Here is a 26,192-nt window from a genome sequence, read left to right as displayed (position 1 = left end):
TCATCCAATTTTTTAGACAAGTTCATGATTTGATTATTTACAGTTGGGGATAGGACTTCTGTTTGTGATTCTTGGGGGAGTGTGTGTAATTAAACGGGCGTGGTTTCTTCATGACAACTATGTACTGTAAGAAAAATAGAAATTATTATTTTAGGAAGGTGTGTACAAAATACATTATTTGTTTACATTAAAATATGTATTGTATACCATTGGAGATGTAATCGTCCCTCATTTCTTCTTTTGGCAAGTTCTCCTCTAACCACTCAAGTGTTCTTGCCATTTCTGTGAGGAAAAAAAGTGCTTCTGTCTTATAACACATGTTTATATAATGAGAGCTAATAATAAAGACATAAATACAATGCATTTACTGTTTAGTCAGAATTTGTTGTTCAATAAGCACCTGGTGTTTCTCAATCTGTATGCAGATTTGTAGTGAGGAGATTATATGAAGCGTACAGTTACGGTTTGTGATTGGTGCATTCCATTGTAATGTGTGCTAAATAAAATAATAATTCAGATTTTTTAACATAAGTGTTTGTACAAAAAGGTATATTTGCATGATGTAAAGATTAGTTGTGATTTTATGTACATCTGTTTGTTGGTTGATGGGTACATACTTTTTGGGTTTCCCCTATGATTCTGAGCCTTGTAAATGCCGCCAGACGTCTGTGGACTAAGGTGCTGTTTCTGGACTCTATATCTGCCATATTGGGAGGTGGGGTGTAGTATAATATAAGGGACTTGTAGCAGATTAAAAGTGCACTAGTAAAAACCCATGAACTTCACTGAAAAAACGTTGTTAAAGGGACATTATGGTTACAAGTAAAACCAAAAAACCCTTGAAATTCACAAGTTATGGTACGTTAAGCAACCATAACTCATGTCATCTCCATGCACTGCTAACACTAACACCCAGGACATCAAATATGACATCACAAATGTCATTGATGACATGTGAAATGTAGATGATATGAGGATGTTTGCATAGGTTACAAATAGGCCATGCACCCAAGAATCTAGTCACTGGCACAACTACTGCATTGTCATACGGCCATACAACCAAGAATGTATCCACATGTTTGGTGGGCAGTTGGAGAAACATGTTTGGGCTTATTTGTTGACTGCAAGAGGTCTTCGTAGAGTAGGGGAATGGAGTCTGGATGATATGGTGATATTGCCATTGGTGAAAAATAGGCTTGGCGGTGTACTTTTATATCTGCAGATGGTGTTCAAATTGGGAAGTTAAGGGAAAATTGTTGTGTGGCCAGATTCTTGGTTGCGTGACCGTATTATGCTGTGGTGGTTGTGGCCAGTCCCTAGATTCTTGGATGCATGGCCAGAGGCCGTAGGCCATAGATCATGCACCCAATGGTCTAGGGACTGGCCACAAACATTGAAATAATATATGTACAGAAATGGTGTTTGGCCATTGGAAAGAAGCATTACAATAATCTGTGTTTAGTCTTTACACATATTGTATAGGCAGTGTTTACTCTTTGGAACACAATGACACAATACCATTGAAGTGGAAATGGTACTTTTGATACCGTCCTTTTACCAAAGTCGTGCAGTAGGTAGTGTTTGGTGGGCAGTGGAGAAACATGTTTGGGCTTATTTGGTGACTGTAAGAGGGCTTCTTAGAGTAGGGGAATGGATCTGGATGATATAGTGATATTGTCATTGGTGAAAAATAGGGTTGGAGGTGTACTTTATATCTGCAGATAGTGTTCGATTTGGAAGGTTAAGGGCAAATTGTTGTGTGGCCAGATTCTTGGGTGCATGACCGAATTACCATGCACCCAAGAGTCTAGGTACTGGCCACAACCACCACAGCATAATACGGCCATGCACCCAAGAATCTGGCCATTGACCACAAACATTGCAATAATATGTGTACAGAAATGGAGTTTGGCCATTGGAAAGAAGGATTACAATAATTGGTGTGTAGTCATTGCACATATTGGCCACAAACATTGCAATAATATGTGTACAGAAATGGAGTTTGGCCATTGGAAAGAAGCATTACAATAATTTGTGTGTAGTCATTGCACATACTGTATAGGCAGTGTATACTTTTTGGAACACAGTGACACCATACCATTGAAGTAGAAATTGTACTTTTCATTTATGTACCATTGCGGGCACAGATTGAGTTTGTTGTACATGGTAATGCAGGAGAAATCCTTGCTTCTTTCTCTGTGAAAAAAACAGCATAATATGCTAGGTAAGATACTTCACAATGTCGTATTGCACACAATCTCACATATTCATGCACCTTGTAGACCCTCATAATTAGTACATTGCAAGTACTATGCTTCAAACAACATTAAAGTGTGTTTTGCACATTTGCTGTGTTTGTTTGAATAATCATTGAGTCTGTGGAAAAAATATCCATGCAGGATATAAAAAAAACCTAGTACATTTATTTGACATTACGTGTCACACTATGTTTGTTTGAAGTGTGCAGTACCTACAGGAATGTTTAAGGTGCACACATATGTGCATTTGCTGTTGCAAGCACTGTTCCAGTAGGAGGAATTGAAATGGTGTATGTGTTTTGCTTTTCGAAAGTGATGGTGGTATGGTTGTAGTTAGATACCAGTTGGCGTATATTCTGACTGTTTATCATTTTACAATTTTTAAGAATATCCTTTGAAGCAGCTTGATTCCTGTTGGTGCATTGTAAGTACTTTACTATTGACAACTAATATTGTAGTACTGTGGGGGTAGTTAGATACCAGTTGGCGGATTCTAACTGTTGGTGGTTTTACAGTTTAAGGGTATGTTTGGAAGCACTTTCATTCCTGATGGTGGATTTTAGCTGTTTTACTATTGGAATTAATATTGCAGTACTATGGGTGTAGTCCGATACCAGTTGGCGTATTCTAACTGTTGATGGTGGTTTTACAGTTTTCAAGGGTATGTTTGGAAGCACTTTCATTCCTGATGGTGGATTTTAGCTGTTTTACTATTGGAAGTAATATTGCAGTACTATGGGTGTAGTCAGATACCAGTTGGCGTTTTCTGACTGTTGATAGTTTAAGAGTCTTGAAGGGTATGTTTTTAAGCACTTTCATTCTTGCTGGTGAATTTTAACTTTCCTAATATTGGAAACTACTATTGCAGTATTATGGGTGCAGTTAGATACCAGTTGGCGTATTCTAACTGATGTTACTTTCATAGTTTTGTAGGGTATGTTTTGAAGCACTTCCATTCCTGATGGTGGATTCCAATTATTTCACTATTGAAAAGTAACATTGCAGTGGTATGGACGCAGTTAGAGAGCAGTTGGCATATTTTAACAGTTGATAGTTTTACAGGTTAGTGACTACAGTTTGTAGACCCTCATAATTAGTACATTTTAAGTACTATGGGTGAAACAATGTTAGTGCATGTTTTTCACAGTTGTTGTTTCTGTGTGCACAGTCATTGGGGACAAAACTGTATAGCATTATCAAAATTATACAACATGCACATCTGTTGCCATAGTGTTTTCATTTCACAAACCGCATTGTAGCACTGTGGATGTACTCACATACCAGTTGGTGTATGCCAAGTTTTATACTTTTACAGTTCAGAAGGATATTTTTCTTTAGCACTTACATACCTGTTGGTGTCTATCATGCATACACTATTACATATTGGCTACATAAGTTTATGTGTAAGGTGGAACGATTGTCTGAATTGCAAACAGTACATAATATGCCATGATTTGCATTTTGCACCAGCTGCTGAAATGGAATGGATTCACAATTAGGTATAGATACATACACAAATCGTTCATTAGGGACTTGCTCTTGCGCAACAAGGTTGCAGAGAGTGCATGTATGTTTCCATGTATATGAAATCTGAAAGATTTCATTTATAGGTATATTTTTGCTTTCTAGCACTTGCAGTAATTACATTAGAAATTCTTGTGGATCTTCCTGTGTGTTTATGGTGAATCTTACCATTCCCGCACAGTAGTCCAATTCTTGCCTTATTCTCGACACACTGTAAGTATTGTAAGGATTGTCTGTTGCATTTCTATGAAGGTGGAGCATTTGCAAACACAATTGGTCTGCGCCGTTCAAGTAAATGTTTTGGATAATTGGTGGCAATTGGAACAAAACATTAATTGCTACATTTGCATAGCAATTTACACCAGTTGTGTTGGAAAATGTAAATGGACCAGACATTTCTGTGTCTGTGTCATTTGCTGGACCTCCATTTGTTGTTTTAGAAGAAATATTACTCTGTGTACTGTTGGATGTGCGCTTGCGTTTTCACTACATAGTTTTGTGGTTGTGCAACTTGATGGAGAAGCAGCTGCTTTCCCTTTCTTTGGTGGTACTGTTGCGAGATCTGTTATAAGTTATGTTTGCATTACTTTTCTTTTAACAAGTTTTGGGGTGTGTAGAGTGCACATAGTCTTTTGTACTCTACGATGCAAGGAATGTCAGCCTTGACTTTGTTTGTATCAAAATTGACTAGAAATAGTCCTTCGAGTTTACCTAGACGTGACAGTGCTACGTAACTCATACCTTCTTTAAAGACTGTGCTGCCAATGTCATACAATGCCTGATTTAGGGTTAGACCTTGCGATTTGTGAATAGTGACTGCATATGCAAGGGACAGCGAGAATTGTTCTCTGCATACATACATACATGTCTTTGAAAAGAAGGAATCGTGCTGTTGAGCATCCTATTTTTTTAACTTCTGAAAGTTTGTCAAAGTGGATGTGTCATGATGCCTACCCCCAGGGAACCAGACCAGGTCCAGCAACCCCGGAAGCAGGCATCAAGTTGTTTTGAGCAAGCCCAAAAGCCCCTGTTAGGGGCTGTTTGGGTGCGGTCCTGGTGCCTATGGCGCCAGGCTCATATGGAGAGTCAGTCCTGGCGCCATAGGCGCCAGGCTCATCGAGTAAACTTACCTGATGCAGACCATGCTGCAAGCTTACCTGGTGCAGACCATGCTGCAGAGCTCCAAGCCAAATGAGGCTTGGAAGGGACTATTTTACCTACGGACTATTTTTTACTCGGGTGGGGCTGGGGAAGAATACTCACCTGGGACTACTTTGTAGGCTATTTAAACCACGCTCGAAGAGCAGCACACGCTTCGCGTTATTCTGCATCCATCAGCGTAACGCTCACCGTGTCTGCAAGCCTGCATCCAGTCTTCTGCCACACCCGCCTCGAGTCTGCAGCTCCTAGAAAAAGGGAGGAACAGAGGAGAAAGGTTAGAATAAGAGCAAACCTTCGATCCTTACCTGGATTCCGGATCCACCGCACCTTCGAACTGGAAGAAGGAAGCATTTACGTGCGCTGCCTCGCCTCCTGCAGCGCCGCGTTGAACTCACCGGCCCTCGCAGCATCCTCACTAACCACTGCATCCTTCTGCACATTCCGCTGCATTCTGGCACCTAAGGGGAGCACAAGAACAGCAAAGGTGAGCCAATGAAATAAACAGAGGCAATAGTAACTACCCCCATAGACTTACCTGATTACCGCCGGGGGTACTATTCCTCTTCACAGGTCGGCGCAGTCTCCATTGCATCCTCGCCGCACCCCGGTCCCTTAGGGGAACAAAAGGACGACAAGGTGAGATAAAGGGACAATAAGGGGAACTCTTCTCACCGCAATAGACTTACCTAATTTTACCACCAGAGGCATAATTCCTCGAACTTTATATTTTCTCGCCACACCTGAATAAGGGAACAGGCAGCTTACATTCTGGCCTTATTTTATTGAACTGTGTAGGATAAGCCAAATCCTTACCTGAACTTCGTCAGCTACAACGAGGAACTCTTCGCTGGGGTCAAGCTGCAAACTGCAAGGAATCGGACAAGAGTGAAAGTCAGACATGTGAACTCTTACGAACTACATATTTTTCGGAATCATTATTGTTCTGGAACTCACCGATTCCTTCGAGCCAGTGAAGCAACTGGTTATCAACGCCCCCCTGCGCTCAATGCAGGATGGAGAGCTCATCTTTTCAAACCATCAGGTGAGACTATAGGAGGGGACATCAAAGGTGATCTGTGGGGAGAACAGCGGGGGTGGGGGGAATTTACACTCGACTCCACGGGTGGTTAAGTCCCTTTCTCCATTTGTAGAAGGATATTCTTATGGGCCAAGCAAACGAAGCAAGGTGGGCCAGTCCAGTCCATCATCTCGGCCCTACGCGTCACATTGGTGGAGACCGCAGCTGTCCAGTTCAGATCGACGCCTCTGTGGGAGCCAGGTGAGCGTAACAGGATGTTGACAAACTGAATGTTGTTTTCACGTGGATACGTCTGGATGTCAACAACTATTCCAAGTTCTCCATTAACTAAACCATGCTCCACATCAAGGTTACATTTCAGAATTACTCTACAGTTTAAACACAGTGTTAACATTTTCTCCAAACCAGCTGTGTTGCAGAAACAGTTTTCTAAGCTTTTCAGTCATGCTGTTGCTTGTTGACACATAGGGAGTGTCATGCTGTGCACTTCCAGTTTGTCTGTGGAGTTAATATGCACTATTGGGTGCATTTCTTTTTTTAACATTGTCTCATTTTATTGTGTACAGCTTTCTAGGGTTGGCATTAAGGACATGCATTTCACATTTTCGTGTGCTAATTGTTGCATGACATCAGAAGCAGATGTGTCATGGCCATAAAGCTGATGCATGAGTCTACTATTTAAGATAATGACAGGTTTGTGTTTCACCTACACCTTTTACTGCCCCAGTGGGCAGTCACTATCAGTGACATAACCATCGAAGAACTGGGAAATATACATCTCCTTAGATCAATACTAGAACCTGAAGATTACCCGATACATCAAACACGTCAAGATCTGCAGATATGTCTGGCTAGTATCACCAAAAACGAACTTAAACCCAAATCAAGATTCCTACCTCAATTTTCACTGGACAATATGCTAGATGCGTTCTACAAATCAGTCACTCATGACCTTAACAAAGTAGCAGACAAGAAATGGAATCAAGGAAAAAAATCACACGTCACAATCTCGCATTACAAGAAAAACAAGCTCTTGAAACTCTGAGAATTAATAAAGAACTTGTCATAAAGGAAGCAGATAGAGGGGGAAACATCGCCATCATGAATAGGATGGACTATATACAAATGGCAAAAAATCATTTAGACACACTCAACTGTTATGAAAAATTGGTCACAAATCCAAGCAAAAGCATCGTCCCTGACTTCAAACATCTAATTGAAGGGTAGTATCGTCAAGTTCTAATGTCATACCGTCATTTTCGAGGAACATTCCCTGGCGCCTCGGAGACCGATGGCGACTTTGTCGCCATTAGAATGCTCCATTCCGGTACTTCCACTTCCTGCATTCTAGTCTTTCTTTCGTCCCTTCCCTGTTTCCGTATTTAGCCCCTCCTTTTTGTTTTGTTCGGCACGTTGCAACTTTTGTTTTTGCCGTACGCTCCAAACCTGCTTTGAACCTCGCTCTTAGCCTGTTTTTTGTTTTTTCCCTTGCCACTGACCAGTTTCAGCCGGTCCCTTCTCTTTCTGTCTCTTGCCTAAGCCAGTTCTGAGGCGTTCCGCTCATTCATCGTTTTTCGGTGGCTTCTGCCCCGCTCTTCTCTTGGCTTCCTTGCCGCCCTCGCGCCTCCCTGGCAGTTCCTTACCTGAGTTTCTCCTGGTCTCTCCCCTTTCCTTCTTTGCCTGCCTTCCCTTGGCCACTTCCCTTTCTCCTCCCTCTGCTGCTCTCTTTTCGCTGGCCTCGCTCCGAGGGTTGCTTACCGCCTGGAGTATTCCGACGTTGTGGATCCTCTGTGGTCACATTCTCAATCAGAACCTTCCGGAGCCTGCAGGTGTAAGCTTCGCATCCATCTCCGTATGTTGGAAGAGACATCCTCCACATCGTTTCATTCTGCAAGTGTATTCATCGCTCACTGGTCACCGAAAGCCTGCCTTCCGACGAAGGATTCAACCAGAGAGGTTTTTTTGAGTTTGTGCTTTTTTCCTCTCCTTCGGCTTCTTCGGCAGGAGGTCCCTTGCATCCCTGTGCCATCAGGGAGACAGGGTGGCTTCCTACTGCAGAAGGCCTTTTCTCTTCTAAAAAAAGAAGACCTCCAGAAGAAAGGGGCGAAGATGAGAACCCACATCCGGAGAATCAGGTGAGGAGGAAAGAGAGCAGGGTTCAAGTAGCTCCAGTTCTGAGGAATCCTGGAAAACTAGCAACAAACCTGACAGATTGCAACACCCTAAAGACCCTGCGATGGCAACAGCTGAACAAGTGCAAGAGTTACTCACCGCTGTTCATAATCTTACCCAAGAACTCCAGACTGTTAAGGCTGAGAATGCAGTACTGAAACAAAGGGTAGTCAACCAGGAAAGGGCACGGGCGGAACTACCTCCCATGCCCTTAGCTTCAGGAAAATATGATGGATCTCCACACAAGTTTAAAGAATTTATGGAGGCGTGCATTATCCACTTCACTTTCAGAACTCAAACCTATGCATCAGATAATGCCCGTATTGGCTTCCTGATCTCTAACCTAACAGGGAATGCCTTGGCCTGGGCTACGCCTCTTGTCACCGACGCCAGTCCCTTACTCCAAGACTACAGTGGTTTCACCGCGCAATTCAAAGAGACATTTGAAAAACAAGAAACCGCATTGGTGGCCAGCGAAATGCTGCTTGATATTCGTCAAGGTACTTCCGATCTTTTGTCCTATATTTCACGTTTTAAACGAGTCGCTGCCGAAGCTGGGTGGCAAGAGTCCGCCCAGTACACCATATTCCATCGTGGTTTTGAGAAGATCTCAAAGATGAATTAGCCCGAGTGCCCAGACCCGCATCATTGGCTGACCTATGGTCCACAGTTTTACAATTGGATTTCCGTCTTTCCGAAAGGCGGGCCGAACGCAAGAAGGGTCGGGTCACCGCTCTGCCTACAGAACCCTGTTTACCTGCTTCCTCCTCAATCCATCATTACAAGGAAGAACCTATGCAAATAGGTACTACTCGAGGGCCCCTAACCTCTGAGGAATGGAAGAGAAGAAAGGACAGTAATCGGTTTATATTGTGGCTCAAGTCAACACCAATTAAGAGACTGTCCTGAAGTACCTCCACGGCGTTCGGGAAACGCCACCCCTCAGAACTGATAGGGACTAGTTTCCGAGGTGGAGCAGTATGTCCCTTCGTTACCATGTCCATTACTTCAGTGACACCTGCAGAAGACACCCGTCTGATGGTAGGGGCGATACAACTCAATCTGCATAACAAATCCTATGATGTTCTGGTATTATTGGATTGTGGTGCCGCAGGATGCTTTATGGACATAATGTGGGCTAACAAGGTTGGTATTGAGCAGATGGAAAAGGATGAAGATCAGAAGGTCGAAGGGGTGGATGGCAAACCTCTGAGTTCTGGTCTGATAACTCACACTACTCCTCCGATGACCATGAAGCTACTACAACACACCCAAGTCATCGAATTTGACCTTATTAGAGCAGCTCACTTCCCAGTCATTCTAGGTGTTTCTTGGTTAAGAAAGCACAATCTGGCCATCAATTGGAAGACCAACCAAATGTCTTTCACATCCGACTATTGCATAAGGACTTGTCAATCAGAGACCTCTTATACCACTGTCCGTGTCCTTTCCGTTTCCTCGTCCGCATGTAGTAGCCTGAGAATCCATACCTTACATGTGGAGCTATCCCAGTACAGCGATGTCTTTCAAGTTCCAGAACCCAGAGAACTACCCCCGCACCGTCCCGAGGACTGTGCTATTGATCTGGTACCAGAAGCCTTGGTGCCATTCGGTCGCATGTTTTCATTGTCTCTCAAAGAGAAAGAGGTGCTGAAAAGAAACTTGGACTCTAACTTGCAAAACGGGTTAATACAGTCATCTCGCTCCCCTGCAGGTGCTTCTTTGTTTTTCATCCCAAAGAAAGATACCACCGAATTAAGACCATGCATCGACTATCGGGGATTGAACAGAGTCACTATCCGTGACCGATATCCGATGCCCTTAATTTAGAATGTGTTGGAAGCGGTCCAAGGGGCCTGTGTTTTTTCCAAGATCGACTTAAGGAATGCCTACCACCTACTACGCATCCGGGCCGGAGATGAATGGAAGACCGCATTCAGAACCCCATTCGGGCACTTCGAGTATCGGGTGATGCCCTTCGGCCTGGTCAATGCCCCGTCGGTATTCCAACGATTTATGGAGCGCACTTTCTCTGACCTTTTATTTCACTCTACAATCATCTATCTTGATGATATACTGGCGTTTTCCAAGACCCCTGAACTACACGAACAGCATCTCCAGCAGGTCATTCAAAGACTTAAAGAAGCTTGCTTGAAAGCCAACCCCAACAAATGTGTTTTTCAGGTATCTTCAGTTCCGTACCTTGGTTCATCCTCTCCGCAGAAGGCATTCAAATGGACCCTAGCAAGGTTTCCGCCATCCTTGAATGGCCAAGTCCAACTTCTATCAAATAAGTACAAAGGTTTCCTGGGCTGGCTAATTTTTACCGCAAGTTTATTCCGGATTTTTCTCAACAGGTACTGCCTATTACCAATTTGTTAAAGAAGACCTCAACACCATTTGTTTGGTCGACACTGGCAGAATCGGCATTCCAACAACTCAAAGAGGCATTCTGTTCAGCCCCAGTTCTGCGTCAGCCTGATCAGGGGAAACCTTTTGTAGTTGAGACGGATGCTTCTTCCGCAGCGGTGGGAGCTGCACTGCTACAGGAACACAATGGGATTGAATATCCGGTAGCATATGTCTCCAAGACTCTGACAACTAGTCAGAGTCATTACTCCGTGATAGAGAAAGAATTGCTGGCTATGAAGATTGCGTGCGAGGAGTGGCGACACCTTCTGCAGGGAGCCATCTATCCTTTCGAGTTACGCACTGATCATAAGAACCTACGAGTTATTCAAAATATGGAATGCATACATTCTCGGCAGGCTTAATGGGCCCATTTTTTCACTCAGTACGATTTCATTCTGACCAACCTACCTGGCACTAAGAACCTGCTCGCCGATGCACTTTCAAGACGACCCAGTCCAGGTTTTCAACCAAAACACCACCCAAGCCTCATGCTTCCCCGGACCAAGGTCATATGTACAGCGAATTCGTTCCTGGAAGGAGTTCACCAAGCCACGACCACAATCAATCCCCCGTCTCCAAAAGCCTCGTCGGAGCCTCTTATCCTGCGAGACGGATTGTATTTTTTCAGACAACGACTATACCTACCGGAAGCTACATTCAGACAGCAAACACTAAGATGGTGTAATGACAATCCAGTGGCAGGACATAGAGGGGTCAGGAATATTCTTGATCTCCTGAAATGCCATTTCTGGTGGCCCAACATGGAAAAGGAAGTGAAAGACTATGTTTCAACATGCCCAACCTGCTGCAGATCAAATTACAGCACCCATAAACCTGTGGGATTTCTTCATCAAGATAAACCACCTGGAAGGCCATGGGAGGTCATCTCCACAGACGTTATGGTCAAAGTACCTCCTTCGAATGGGTGGTCTTGCATTATGGTAACAGTAGACTGTTTTACCAAGTTGGTGCATTTCACCCCTTTGGCTGGTCTCCCATCAGCTTCTGAAATGGCTTCCATCTTTGCTAAGGAGATATTCCGGCTACATGGTATACCGGACAAGATTATATCTGACAGAGGCACTCAATATGCGTCTCGTTTCTGGAGAGACCTCTGTAAGACTCTAGGAATAGAAAGAACAATGTCTTCTGGATTTCATCCGCAGACCAATGGCCAGACGGAGCGGATTAATGCCTCATTGGAACAATACCTTCGCTGCTTTGTCAACGGCCAACAGGACAATTGGGTGGCATTACTGCCTATAGCAGGATTCGCTTACAACTCTTCCCACAGTGCCACCAAACTCAGCCCTTTCTATTGTAGCTATGGGTTCCATCCCAGATTTTTGCCATCTCTACCTATCCCTCTCAGTAATACTCCGTCAGTTGAGGCTTGGCTCACTCACCTATCAGAAGCACACAAGATGGCCTTGGAAGGCCTACAGGCTAGCAGACTGTGCTACAGACTCTCAAGTAATAGCCGACGTCTGCCATCACCACAGTGGCAAAGGGGGTCTCAGGTCTGGCTGTCCACCAAGTATCTTCCCCGATGGTTACATACCTCCAAGCTAGCCCCCCGCTATTTGTGACCTTTTACTATTCTGGACATAATTAATCCAATGGCATTCAGACTTCAGTTGCCCAACCACATGAAAAGAATTCATCCAGTGTTTCATTCATCTTTGCTGGAGGAGTATCGAGAGGACAAGTACCAACGTCCTTTACCTAAAGGTCTCACGCCCAAGGATATACAACCAGAAGAGTATGAGGTAGAATCCATTCAGAATTCCCGTTACAAGGCTGGCAGGTTGGAGTATCTTATAAACTGGAAAGGATACTCACATTCAGAAGATTCTTGGGAGCCTGTGATGCATGTACATGCTCCTCGTCTGGTACAGAAATGTCATCGTTTTCACCCAGGCAAACCGGGAGGGGTCCCCCTCAGGAGGGGGCATACTGACATACCGTCATTTTCGAGGAACATTCCCTGGTGCCTCGGAGACCGATGGCGACTTTGTCGCCATTAGAATGTTCCATTCCGGTACTTCCACTTCCTGCATCTGCATTCTAGTCTTTCTTTCGTTCCTTCCTTCCTTCCCTGTTTCCGTATTTAGCCCCTCCTTTTTGTTTTGTTTGGGGCGTTGCAACTTTTGTTTTTGCCGTATACTCCGAACCTGCTTTGAACCTCGCTCTTAGCCTGTTTTTGCTTTTTCCCTTGCCACTGACCGGTCTCAGCTGGCCCCTTCTCTTTCTGTCTCTTTCCTAAGCCGCTTTCGAGGCGTTCCGCAAATTCAACCTTTTTTGGTGGCTTCTGCCCCACTCTTCTCTTGGCTTCCTTGCCGCCCTCTCCCCTCGCACCTCCCTGGCAGTTCCTTACCTGAGTTTCTCCTGGTCTCTCCCCTTTCCTTGCCTTCCCTTGGACGCTTACCTTTCTCCTCCCCCTGCTGCTCTCTTTTTGCTGGCCTCACTCCGAGGGTTGCTTACCGCCTCGAGTATTCCGACGTTGTGGATCCTCTTTGGTCACATTCTCAATCAGAACCTTCCAGAGCCTGCAGGTGTAAGCTTTGCATCCATCTTCATGGGTTGGAAGAGGCATTCTCCACATCGTTTCATTCTGCAAGTGTATTCATTGCTCACTGGTCACCGAAAGCCTGCCTTCTGACGAAGGATTCAACCAGAGAGGTTTTTTTGAGCTTGTGCTTTTTTCCTCTCTTTTGGCTTCTTCGGAAGGAGGTCCCTTGCATCCCTGTGCCATCAGGGAGACAGGGTAGCTTCCTACTGCAGAAGGCCTTTTCTCTTCTCAAAAAAGAAGACCTCCAGACGAAAGGGGCGAAGACGAGAACCCACATCCGGAGAATCAGGTGAGGAGGAAGGGGAGCAGGGTTCAAGTAGCTCCAGTTCTGAGGAATCCTGGAAAACTAGCAACAAACCGACATCTAATTACAGATGATGAAAAGAGACATTTATTTGTTCCCAAACCTACATTGCCAACAATCTACTTCCTCCCCAAAGTGCACAAAAAATTCCTAAAAATTCCAGAAGGCAGACAAATCCTTAGTGGAATCGGTTGGGCCACAGAGCCACTTGCTGAATACATTGACAACATTTTCAGACCCAAAGTATTTAATGTGAAGGCCTACTTAAAAGACACCACGGCAGCAATACAGATGGTGGAACAAATTCAATGGGAGACAAATTACCTATTAGCCACATGGGATGTGAAAGCCTTATATACATCAATTGGATATGATCTAGCACTGGAGACAATTGACTATACATTTAAGGAGAAATCAGCGTCACATTTCGCCTATGTGTGCATGTTAAAAGAAATGCTAATGGCAACATTAGAGAACAGCATCTTTCTCTTTGATAACCAATTCTTTAAACAAAAAAGAGGTGTCGCAATGGGTGTCAAATACGCTCCAGCATTGGCCAATTTGGTCATGGGGAATGTTTGAGGATCAAAACATCTACCAAACTGACGCATACAAATCTAAAGTTGTAAAATGGACAAGGTTCATAGACAATGGGGGTCATTCCGAGGTTGGAGGTAATGGAAAAACGATGCCGGTAAAGGATTACCGGCCTCGCATACCGCTCCGGGCTATTCCGACCTAAGACCCCGCTATTAGAGGCACCATTAACAATGGTGCCTCTATTAGCGGCATGTGCGCGGGCACGCGGCCCATCCTACCGGCAATACCGGCACGCCGCTAATGGGAGGAAATCACAAGTCAGGCGGACAAGCAAATACCAGCATCAGGAAGGCGCTAATAGGGGATACCGGCATGCTGGTAATACCGGCATCGTGAACCAACCGTAAAATGCTATGTGCAGTGTTCCCAACTGCCACAGGTGCACACAATCAGCACAGGTGGAGGCAATGGAGTCTGGGCCAGTACAAAAGGAGCACACCCACACACCACACCCCTTCCCACACCAAGATGATTCCAATAGTAGTAGCAATACTGGGGATGGGGGACATGCTTGCATTGCTACACCAGCAACAACAACAGCAACAGCAGGCACCACAGAGGAGACACAGGAGGAAAAGGAGGGTGAGACAGGCCCACCATGCCCCACCAGTGCAGCCAGGAGTACCACACAGGCAGCCCCCAATCCCTCGCATCAGAGCCAGTCCTTTCAACCTAACCCCTGAGCAGGACACCATCACCACCATCGTGGACATGATACATGACGACATTGTCAGCCTCATTGAACTACGCACCGCCACCCCCACTCTACTGAAAGTAGTGTCGGTGCTCCACTTCCTTGCCACAGGCACCTACCAGCACACAGTGGGGCACATGCATGGCATATCACAACCCTTATTTTCTAGCATACTGAACCAAGTGCTGGATGCCCTCCTCAAGCACACATGGGACTACATATCCCTACCACAGACTCCCCAGGAGATTTTTGATACAAAAGTTGGCTTCCATGCACTGGCAGGCATGCCAAATTGTATATGTGCCCTCGATGCACCCACATGGAGTTGGTGGTCCTGCATGGCATGGAGGTGGTGTACCGCAACCGCAAGCAATACCACTCCATCAATGTGCAGATGGTATGCGACGCAAGCAAGATCATCACACATTGTTGTGCCCGATATCCTGGATCAACTCATGACTGGTCCTGCGGAACTCCACGCTACCACGCTTCATGGAGCGACATGCTGGACGACGTGCCTGGCTGCTTGGTAAGTTGCATGACAGGCACACGGCACTGAAATGGGGGGAGAGATGCACACACCACCATGGTGTCAATGTTGATGTGACAGCACGATGTGCACATCACTAAACACTGTGCCCCAAAGCATCCCAAACAGAACATGACACCCAAATCCCATAGGAATGAAGTAAGGTCGACACCTATCACAAAATGACAAACAGTAAACCACCCCACATCCCACAACACGTGCACCACTCATCAGTGGGCCTCACCCTCCGTAACACCATCCAGCAACATGCAGTGAATATGCACTATGTTGCTGTCTCCAGCAAATCACCACACAGGACAGGCATCCATGGGAGTGCATTGAACAGAACCACCAAGGGAATCCACTGTCTGTCACAGGGCCGCCACAACCACAGGATTGCTGCATGTCACCATGTGGAAAATCAGCGCTGAATGCCTAACATTGCACAGCCTACTGCCAACGCTACCAGTCAGAAAATCATACAGAACACAACACATCACAAATTAGACACAAACACAGCTGTATGCATACACAATGCATGAGCAACACAACGGCAGTGCACACTGTGTATCAACTTGAAGATGCAACCCACACCATTATTCCATGGCACAGGACACATTGAGAGCCTAAAAATGGCGTGCATACAGCCAGGGGCATGTGCATATGACCAATGATAATCTGCAGGCATGTGTGACTAGTACAGCTGTACATCATGAATCGACTGACATATACCTTTTTTTGCCTCCCATGCAGGTGACAGTGGCTATCCCTTGAAGCCGTGGCTCCTCACCCCTGTCCGAAACCCACAGAACAGGCACGAGGAGGACTACAATCGATCCCACACCCGTACCCGTGTGGTCCTTGAGCAGACCTTTGGCCTGTTGAAGGCACGTTTTCGCTGCCTTAGCCGGTCGGGTGGGGCACTCCTCTACAGGCATGAGAAGGTGACCAAGATCATCATGGCATGTGTCATGCTGCACAACATGTGTATCCGACGGAACGTGCCCCTGCCCCCGTCATTGAACTGCTACCACCTGGTGATGATGAAGGGGATGAAGAAGATGTGGCTGCACATCATCACGGTGCCGATGCGCAGGAGGGACGTGCTGTGCGTCAGTCAGTGATTGCACAAGATTTCTGACACACATGGCTGCAGAGGGTGACATGATAGTTGGACAGAGGGCACTGGGTGTGGGGGTACATGTACACTATGCACTGTATATGAATAAATGACACATGCGTAATGATGAATGTCCACTCAAGTTATTTTTTAACACAACGGGTGTATTGAAATGTCCAATGAAGATGAAAGTGCACTAACCCTCCACAGCCCTAACCCCACTCCCCCTCCCCCCCCAACACCCCCACACACCCTCACCCCCCTCCAACTCCCCCCACAACTCCCCCACACACCCTCACTCCCCTCTTCCTCCCCCCATGACTCCCCCACACATGTCCCAACAAGTGTCTATTGCCTTCATCAGGCTGGCCAGTCTACTTCCTGCCACTCCCTGCGCCTGGTGGCGGCATGTCCGGGCAGCGCAGGGTGTGCGACGACCTGCGTAGTGGGCTAGTCTGTGTGGAGCTTGAGGACGATGGGGTGGCCGCCTGCTCCATTTGGGGGGCCGGACGCTCAGCCTCCATTGAATCAGCAATGCGGCTGAGGACCTGCTGCAGGGCTGATAACTCCTTGCACAGTCTACTTGTGTTATCGGCAATGATCTTGCCCAGAGAGGCAGTGTTTTCGCGCCACTCCTGCCTTGCTTGGGCATTGTCAGTTACGAATTGTCGCACTAGGGCAGTTAGCTCCTCCTGCCGCTGCACCCCCACCGGTACACCTGTGGAGGTGGAGGGTGCTTGGGTGACAATTTCTATTGGCCCCCCTATGGGACTCATGGCCCCTTGGTTGTACTCCCCCCCAGAGGTGCCATGCTCCGAGTCTACCGATGTGAGCTGGGGGGGATGGTGCTGGACTTGGTGTGCCAGGCAGGTCGGAGGAGTCGTCCTCCACTGGCACCCACACCTGTTCTTGCACCTCGTCCTCAGCCAGGGGTGCTGTCGCTGCCACCTCCCCGACAGAACTGTTCTCTGCTGAGAGGGCAGCTTGAAGTGTGTCCTGTGCCAGTGTGACTGGAGTAGTGGGTTCTGTGTCGACGGCCCTTGGCGCCACCAGTGCCGTGGCATCCCGAGGTGGTTTCCTCTGCAGTGCATGGTGAGGCTTATGTTGGGCTTTGGAGGTTGAAGGCCTGTTGCCCTCATCCCGGCCCCTCTTCCGGGGTGTGGTTGGCTGTGGGGGTGAGTCCTGGGCCTCGCTGTCATGATCTGAGCCAGTGGGGGTCGAAGAGAGGGACGGCATGAGTGATGGTTTGAGAAGCATCATGCATACATTTGTATAATTGCTCATCTACACAATAGAGGGTAATGGAGTTTGGATGATCACGTTGCTTGCTATATGGGTGGGTAATGCAGGCATCCGTCGGGGCACTCATGTTGGGGCAGACGTATGCTATGTGGCATGCATATTTGTTGTGGCCTGCATGCAGTGTGACTTATGCCATTAACATCTTAGTGTGGTTTGTGTAAGGTATGGCATTGCCTTGCTGCAGGCATCTGCATATGTCTGTGCTCCGTATGACAACTAGGCTGGGAATGTGTGTATTGGACCATGGCTTGCCTCTTTAGACAGACATATTGGTGGACTATCATCAGACTCTGCATTACAGTGTTTTCTTAGGACACCAACCTCCTTCAGCCGATGAGATGGCGCCACACTCCATGTCTCCCACGCGTTCAATGGCCTCTATGCCGATCAGGCTTGCACATATGTCCTCCCACCGGGACAGTTTATGGAAGAGCTTGCTCCTCCGCTAGTTGCCATGGCCTGGCTCCTGTTTGCCGAGAGGATGTTGCAGACTTGCAGGCGCAAGTCGTCCCACCTCTTCCTGCAGTCCTTAGTTGTGCGGGGGTGTTGCCAACCGCGCTGACATTTTGTGCCACTAGTGCCAAGATCTCCTTCTTTCTGATGACATCCTCCTTCTCGAGGCTCTGGGCAAACACGACATCGGCATTCTCTGCCAGGGTCTCCGCAAGAATCATTAACTCGTCTGCATTAAAGCGCTCCTTGCGCTGGCGGGAGGCGCTCTTTTTCACAGCTTTGGGCATTGTAGTGTTGTGGATTGGATTTCACACACAGCAATATCCTACAGGTCCTGGCTGCTGAGGATGGCAATGGATTGTGTTTTGAAAGATGGCCGCCGTGCTCTTTCCCCTTCCTGTGCGATGAGGCTACTTCCGGTTGCACTTATTTACGGTGACCGCTGATAGCGGTCACCACTAATAGCGGTGACCGCTAATGCTTTCTTGATTCATGCTGGTAGTGCAATCTGCGCTTTACTTGATGCCGCTAAGGGCCATTTTCGGTACGTTACCGGCATGGCGCAAAGCTCATGCCCACAAGGTCATAATAGCCCTCTATTAGCTGGCTCATAGCTACACGGACACGTTATTTGCTCCATGCCGGTAAGGACAGTTACTTACCTCCAACTTCGGAATGACCCTCAATGTCTTTTTGATATGGAATGGAACACCTGATGAACTAGAAGAGTTTAGACATAAAGCAAATGACAATCAATATGGACTGGATTTTATTGGAATAAGTAGCAAAACAGAAATAAACTTCCTAGACTTAACAATTTTTGTGTTGGGCAATCGTTTGAAAAAAAAAACGTACAGAAAGGAGACAGAAGTGAATTCCACCCTATTTGCTACCAGCTGTCATCATGGACCAGTCATCCAGAATATTCCAAAAGGAGAATTTATACGTGCACAGAAAAACTGTGGGGATACGGCTGACTTCAACACAGAATGTGATCTACTAGCCACAAGGTTTACTGCCCGAGGCTATTCGCAAAAATGCATTCAAATAGCACGAAACAAAGCTCAAAGGACAAGCAGACTTCAGACTTTGACTCAAAACAAAAAAACCAAGACAGAACAAAACAAAGTACAATTCATGATCACATACTGTGACAAAAACCGTTCAATCAGACACATTTTGAGAAATAATTGCTACCTACTTAAACATATAGGTACACATATCAACGACCAGCCTACCATAATTTATTGAAGAGCTAAAACACTTAAAACCAGTTTAAGTCCTTCACTATTACCAGAAGTAAAAGAAACAACTCCTAAAACTTGGTTATACCAAACAAATTCAGGGTTCAGGAAATGTGGGACCTGTTCAATGTGCCAATACGCGACGGCGAGCACAAACATGTTCAAGGACAGAGATGGGGTCAAGTTCTCAATCAAAGACCAAATTAACTGTCATTCTAAATTTGTCATTTACGCCATCATATGTACTTGTAAATTAATTTATATTGGAAGTACCATTCGAGAATTACAAATCAGAATTAGAGAACACCTGTCGGCAATTGGCAGTCAGGACAAAAATCTACATCTGGCAGATCATTGGCAAAACAAGCACCAACTGCAGGACAAGAAGGAAACCAAATTCTTTGGCTTTAAGAAAATAACACTCGACAGAAGGGGAGGCAACCAAGAACTACTCCTTAGGCAAGAAGAAGCGAAACTCATATGCTATTTTAAGACAGTAGAACGGGGCCTAAACGCAGACAATGAAATGGTGTCATTTTTGTGACCTGCTATGTCACAAAACTAAAAATGGGACATAAGAACAAACTTGCTCAAGTACTACACTACGACAATCTGCAATATATACTGTTTTTTATTTTTACAGTGACATAAGTTTTGAATGTTCAAAACGAATCACATTTCAGTATAGGAAACAATGGCGTTAAGAAAGTTGGCATTGCAGTGGCTTGACTGTATAGATCAAGTACGACACATTACATACAATTATACACACCAAGTGTATTTATATTTTAATGAACATGCTAATAAGACTAATGGTGTCTTTACTCGGGTACTGTATTGACCGTAAGTATACAATAGAAAAGGCCAACCAAATATGCCCAAACTTTGCTAACAAAATGATTAGAGCCATAATTACACCATTTAAAGGGCCGAGACACCGATCCCCATGAATACACAATAATCGAAACATACAAAACGGGGCAGAACAATACAGAATCGCACAACTACGGCGAAACTTGCCCAAAACATGGCCAATGCCAGGAAAAGCAGGCGAAAGCAAGGTAGGACTACTGATTATAAGCGTCCATAGTAAAAGACTTAATAGATTCCAACGCTAGAGAGCTGATGGTCCGTTGCAGCCAACACGTGATGCTTGAAAACTATTCTTTGAAGGTAAGCCCTAGGGTCCCATGGAAACCCACCCACAATGGGAGCCAATCGGATTACGAACCGTACTTTAGAAAGAAGAATCACGCTTATATGATTCTAACCTGACTGAAATACTATTAAATCCTTAACATCAATCCGGGCCACAAAGTAACTATGTAAGCAGGTGAAACTAATGATATGAGAAAGTCGCAAAGTTGAAAATATGTTAGATTACCACGTTAGAAGTGAAAAGATAAGCTATAGAATAAACCAACCTAATGCTACTGACACCCACGTGATAATTTCTGTTTACCTTTTTGGACCAGGCGGGATTATAACCCAACACTAATTTGTACTACAATTACGCAGATGATTGGACCGAAGAAAAAGGGTAAGAGTTTTCAAATTTTATTCATGAGATATAGAGGAATCATACACATGTTCAAATATGATAGCCAAAGGGCTATAACCAGCATGAAAATAATAAAAGAGGACACCAAAGGCGGATTAAAAGAATAAAGACACAGACAAGCTCAAACATATACATAAGACATTGACCAAATATGTTACATAGTAAAAAGAGTCACAATAAAACAATGTTTGAAAAATGCACAAATTCATGATTATCTTTTTTGTGTTTCCCCTATTTTTTCTCTCTTGTGACTCTCCTCAACCACATACATACCACCCTGATCCCCCATCGCGATTCTCTGTCTTTTTCTTTCATGTGTTTGTTTCTTTAAAAAAAAAAATATTGTTTGCATTTTGGTTTGAACATTTGTAATTAATCAAATTTATGTTACCTTAATGTTCATGCACATGAATGATATTGAATGTCAATAATGTGTTGGATACAATTGTGATACTATACAATTTGGATCTTAAGAAAAAGAAATAGCCCTGATTTGAGAAACGCACAGCAAAGTGCCAAAACAAGTGTCATCATAAAGGGCAACAAATAAATATTTCAGACAAAACCTTTAATTGGTACTTTGGATCCATTTATTTAAATTAAGAGAATACAGAAATATTCCAACCAGATACTTTTTGTGGCGCAGTAAAAGGTGTAGGTGAAACACAAAACTGTCATTTTCAAATTAACGGAGTAGATGAACACAAGGTCTCCGTTGCTTCAAACACCTATGCGACACGTCCTAAAGGACTAATTAAACAATGTTTGGTCGCTGGGGTATCCTCAACTGATATCACCAAAAAGGTTCCTCATGTGAGATAAGTACTATTTAAGATAGATTGTACATCCTTAGAAAGAAGACCAATCCAGATGCTTTTTAAAATGTTAGCATAGGTGAAGTCTACAGACTGAGGCATGTTTTGAGTTAGTTCTCTGTATTGGAAATGTTGTCAGAGATTTACATTTCCTATGCTGCCAAGTGTGTTATGGCACTGTTTGTGTCCTAAGGTTTTAAAAATAGGTTCACCTTTCACGGATGTTAATTGTAGGAGATCGCATTGCTTAGATTTTATGCGATTAAGATTTAACTTGTTAGTAACCAAAGACATACAAGCCAAACAAAAAAGCATCCAACAAAATGAAAATGTTTGTTGGTTTTGCCAAAATGTAGACCAGCCAGAAACTTTGCATCATTTATTGATTGATTGATTGTAAAAAGCTGATAGCGAACCGCATACAATATCTGAAAACTTCTGTTCAAAGGTATAGGGATTTAATGCTGGAATAGCTATGGCAGCTAATATTTTGTGGAAGTATTACTGCCCTTAGAATTGGGACAATTAGATGCTTGAATGCCTTGAAACTTGAGGATCAAGTCTGAATACATGAACTATGAGTATGTTCCTCTAGTTATTTGGGTTCTGCATGTAATATGTTGAATGTCTTGAAACTTAAGGATTAAGTATTAACAGTGAAACTATGGGAATGTCTTTCTAGTCATTTGAGGCTCTGCATGTAATATGTGTGATTTCTGCCTTTTTCTTCTCTTTTCTGCTATTATGCAGTATGACAAAGAGATCTAATGAACTATAGGTGGATTTGTAGATATAAAGAGGAATTATGCTCCTTTTTCTTCGTGGAGTGTGAAAATGTCGAACTACGTTATCTCTTGAGTAGTATTGACCATGGAAATGAAATATGTTATTTTATATTTGCATTGAACAACTTTTTAGAGAGATTCTTAATTTAAGAAATGTGTTCATACTGTTTTTTATCTTGTATAAGTTATTTAAGGTGTTTTATTATTGTAAAGTTGATTTATGTCAGCTAAATCAATAAATAAAATAAAACAGCCCGCACAGGTGGAGTGTCAATAGAACACCTCATTTTGATTACGAAAGCTTGGACAGTCGTGTCATCTTTGATGTCAAGGGTCTTAGTCTTAGCAGTGCACGGTGGTGGCACGAGTTATGGTTGCTTAGCCTACCATAACCGGCGAGTTTCTGGGGGTTTTCTATTTTATTTGTAACCATAATATCCCTTTAACACACTTTGTCCACTGGTTTTGATAGGTTTTTATTAGTGCAACTTAACCATAAAGTCCCTTTAACAAAGTTGTTTTAATGAATATATATCACACAGCCACATTAGTGGCTTTGTAGTTATGGTTAAATTGCTAATCCCATAGGAAGAGCACTTTTTGGCCGGCTTATAATTTTTTTTCCCCTAGACGAAACCTCACCAAACTTTGCAAAAAAAGTATATGGCCCACTCTGAATTTTATTGCAAAGTCTGGTGAGGTTTGGTCCAAGGGGGGCAAAGTTATATGGGGGTCCCAACATTTTTTTTTTCCCACAGACATAATGGGAAAAACTTCTCATGCCTACAGCCCAAACCGCTGGACGGATTTACACCAAATTTGCGGCAGGAGTGGCGGCTTGGTCCTGAAAGCACGCTTTTGTTAATTTGGTGTAATCCGTCCAGTAGTTTTTTTTTAAATGACCAAAACGTAAGGCAAAAAAATTAGTGATATCTATGTCCGCTGCGCGGACTCACTTCACTTCCCTGTTTGGTCTGGACTGGCCTCTGATTGGCTGAACTGTCCACGGACTGGCCTCCGATTGGCTGCACTGTCCATGGCCAGAAAAATTCACAACACCGGGACGCTGCCGCTGATTGGATGGTGAGAAAACGTGAAATGCATCTGTTTTCCTGAAACGCCTGCCATCTTGGATTTGCGGATTCTTTTGGGGTCCGGGAACAGCGCGGTGAAAAACCTAAAAAAATAAAATCTCTGGGGATGTGAGGGGGATGAGGATTGGATTGGATATGGCAATAAGAAGCCAAAAAACGTGTTGTTTCACCCCCCGAAAGTCTGCGCACACTCCAGATGTCCTGGGGCAGTACTGTGGTGTTCGCTGACACTTCAGATGTCCTAGTTTTTGGATGGCATATAACTTTTGCGCCACTCAATGAAACTGCATGTAATTTTGCAATTTTATTCTAGAAGTAATCCTGAATGGTTTTGCAAAATTTTTGGATTCTGTCAAGAAGGGGCAAAATTAGAGGGGGGTCCCAAAATATTGTAAAGGCATATAAATGTAGTGTCATTTGATGAATCTGCACAACATTTGGCAAAACGATTTTGGATCTAGATATAAATGGTTTTCTAAAGTTTGGTGGGATTTTCTCAAGAGGGGGCGAAATTAGAGTGGGGGTCTCAACATTTTTTGATGGCTTATAACTTTGTTGCTATTTGACGAACGTGGAAAAAAGTTTTGAGAAAGATTATAGACCAAACCTTCAATGTTTGTGTAAAGACTGAAAGGATTTTGTCAAGTGAGGGCTAGTTATATGCCTATTGCATGTACATACATTTTGACACATTTTGACACTTTTTAAAAAATAAAACATGGGCGGATCTCGAGCAAACTCGTGAGGAGCATTGGCAAGGACATTAAAGCATGGTTTTGCAAATGTGCCTGTGTTTTATTTTTTGACAAGTGTAATAATGTAGGTACAAAAAATAGTCACGTACCTTTGGTAGGTTATGACACGGACAATCTGGCTACTGGCCATGACCGCTAGGGACGAAAAGTGGTGTTAAAGTGGCTATGTCTACCTAGGCCCGGCTATGTGGTAAAGTTATTCGAAGGTAGGATAGGATTGAAAGGGAATAAAAGTGCTTGTGGTAATATGTTGATAGGGTTTTGCAGGCTACCATGGCAAGGGAAGAGGGGCTGTGTACGGAGCCCCGCCTTCTCTTGCCATGTTGGCTGTCTTGGAAAAGGATTTTCCTTCCTACAGCGGGCCGCAGGCGTCCCGCTATAGGAAGAAAAATCTATGTTTTAGCACCCTGGGTTACCGCTTTGGGAACCAGGGGTGCTAATGGCCTTCAGCCCCCATTTCAGGGTCCTCTAATGGATGATAATGGTCCGTAGCCCTCCTTATTTATTTATAACGCACCAATGCCCATAGAAATCAGGCTGTGTGGTTACAGTATTTGTTGAGGAAGATGAGGCGGAGCAAGACAGCTTACTACTTGCTGAGAAAGGAATAACCTTTCTGAGAGCATTGCGGTAATTGGATTTGGTGTGGTGGCGCATGGAGGTGGTCCCGTAGGAGTACTGTCCAGGTAGTCTGTGACTGAGTACAAAATTGCACTCATTGCATGTCACTTTAGCTTTAGCCTTTGGTACACTCCCAACAGTAGCAAAGAACTGGCACACCCATGATTCGATCTTGGTGCTAGAAGTTGGCACTTCCTCTACCTCATCTTCTTGGTCCTCTTCATTGTCTTTGAAAGAACTGCACTTTTTTTGTTGTGAAGGTCCTGCAGCTGGTGGTGGTGGTTGCTCTTGGGGAGGAGGGATGGCAATAACTGATGCAATTTTTAAGATAAATAGCAGTTTTGATACATTTCTTCCAGGTATGTACTGTGTACTAGATTGGTAATGGATAATGAGTACGAAAAGGTGTAAGGGATGTGCTAGGGAAATTTTGAAGTTGAAAGTTCCTAGATCAGTAGAAAATGCAGTTCCGAACTGTCTGTGAAAGACGGATCTTATTGTGCAGTGCGTACGGGTTCTCGGACACGTCATCATGCCGCCTGCCAGCGTATGGTCATGTGGCACTGTCCAGAAGGTCCGCAATGAAGTCAGATGTTCGTAGATGTCTACGGATGCAAAACTAGTTGAAATAGTTGCAAAAAGTGTATAGAAGTGGTAAAAATGATTCTAGAAGGTGGGAAATGGCAGGCAGAGTTTTAAGGTGACACTTTGTAAATTGGACACAAATATTGTTATATTTGGTAAGTATGATATTAATAAGTTGTAGGAAAATAGCATGCACTGGTAAAAACCCATGGATATCACTGAAAAAACTTGGTTAAAGGGACGTTATGGTTAAGTTGCACTAATAAAAACCTATGAAATTCAGTAAAAAAATGTTGTTAAAAGGACGTTATGGTTACAAGTAAAAATCGAAAAACCCCTGAAATTCGACAGTTATGGTAAGCTAAGCAACCTTAACTCGCGCCACCAATGTGCACTGTTAAGACTAACACCCAGGACATCAAAGATGACATCACAAATATCATTGATGACCGATATATATATATTATATATATATTCACACACATATATTATATATATATATATATATATATATATATATATATATATATATTACACGGCCCGCAGTAGCGGGCATGTAGTTATGGTTAAGTTGCTCATCTCATAGAAAGAG

General features: G+C 44.2%; 1 protein-coding gene across 2 annotated transcripts in view; it reads left to right on the top strand.

The window, feature by feature from the left end:
* Positions 1-26,192, top strand: part of LOC138528594 (myelin-associated glycoprotein-like) — an 889,265-nt gene that overhangs the window by 394,154 nt on the left and 468,919 nt on the right. The window lies entirely within an intron of this gene.

The sequence above is a fragment of the Ambystoma mexicanum genome, chromosome 1q (genome assembly GCF_040938575.1).
Source record: "Ambystoma mexicanum isolate Mex_15411 chromosome 1q, UKY_AmexF1_1, whole genome shotgun sequence".
NCBI classification, from domain to species: domain Eukaryota; kingdom Metazoa; phylum Chordata; class Amphibia; order Caudata; family Ambystomatidae; genus Ambystoma; species Ambystoma mexicanum.
Note: the sequence above shows the minus strand (reverse complement) of the source record. Positions and strands in the feature narration are given on the sequence as shown.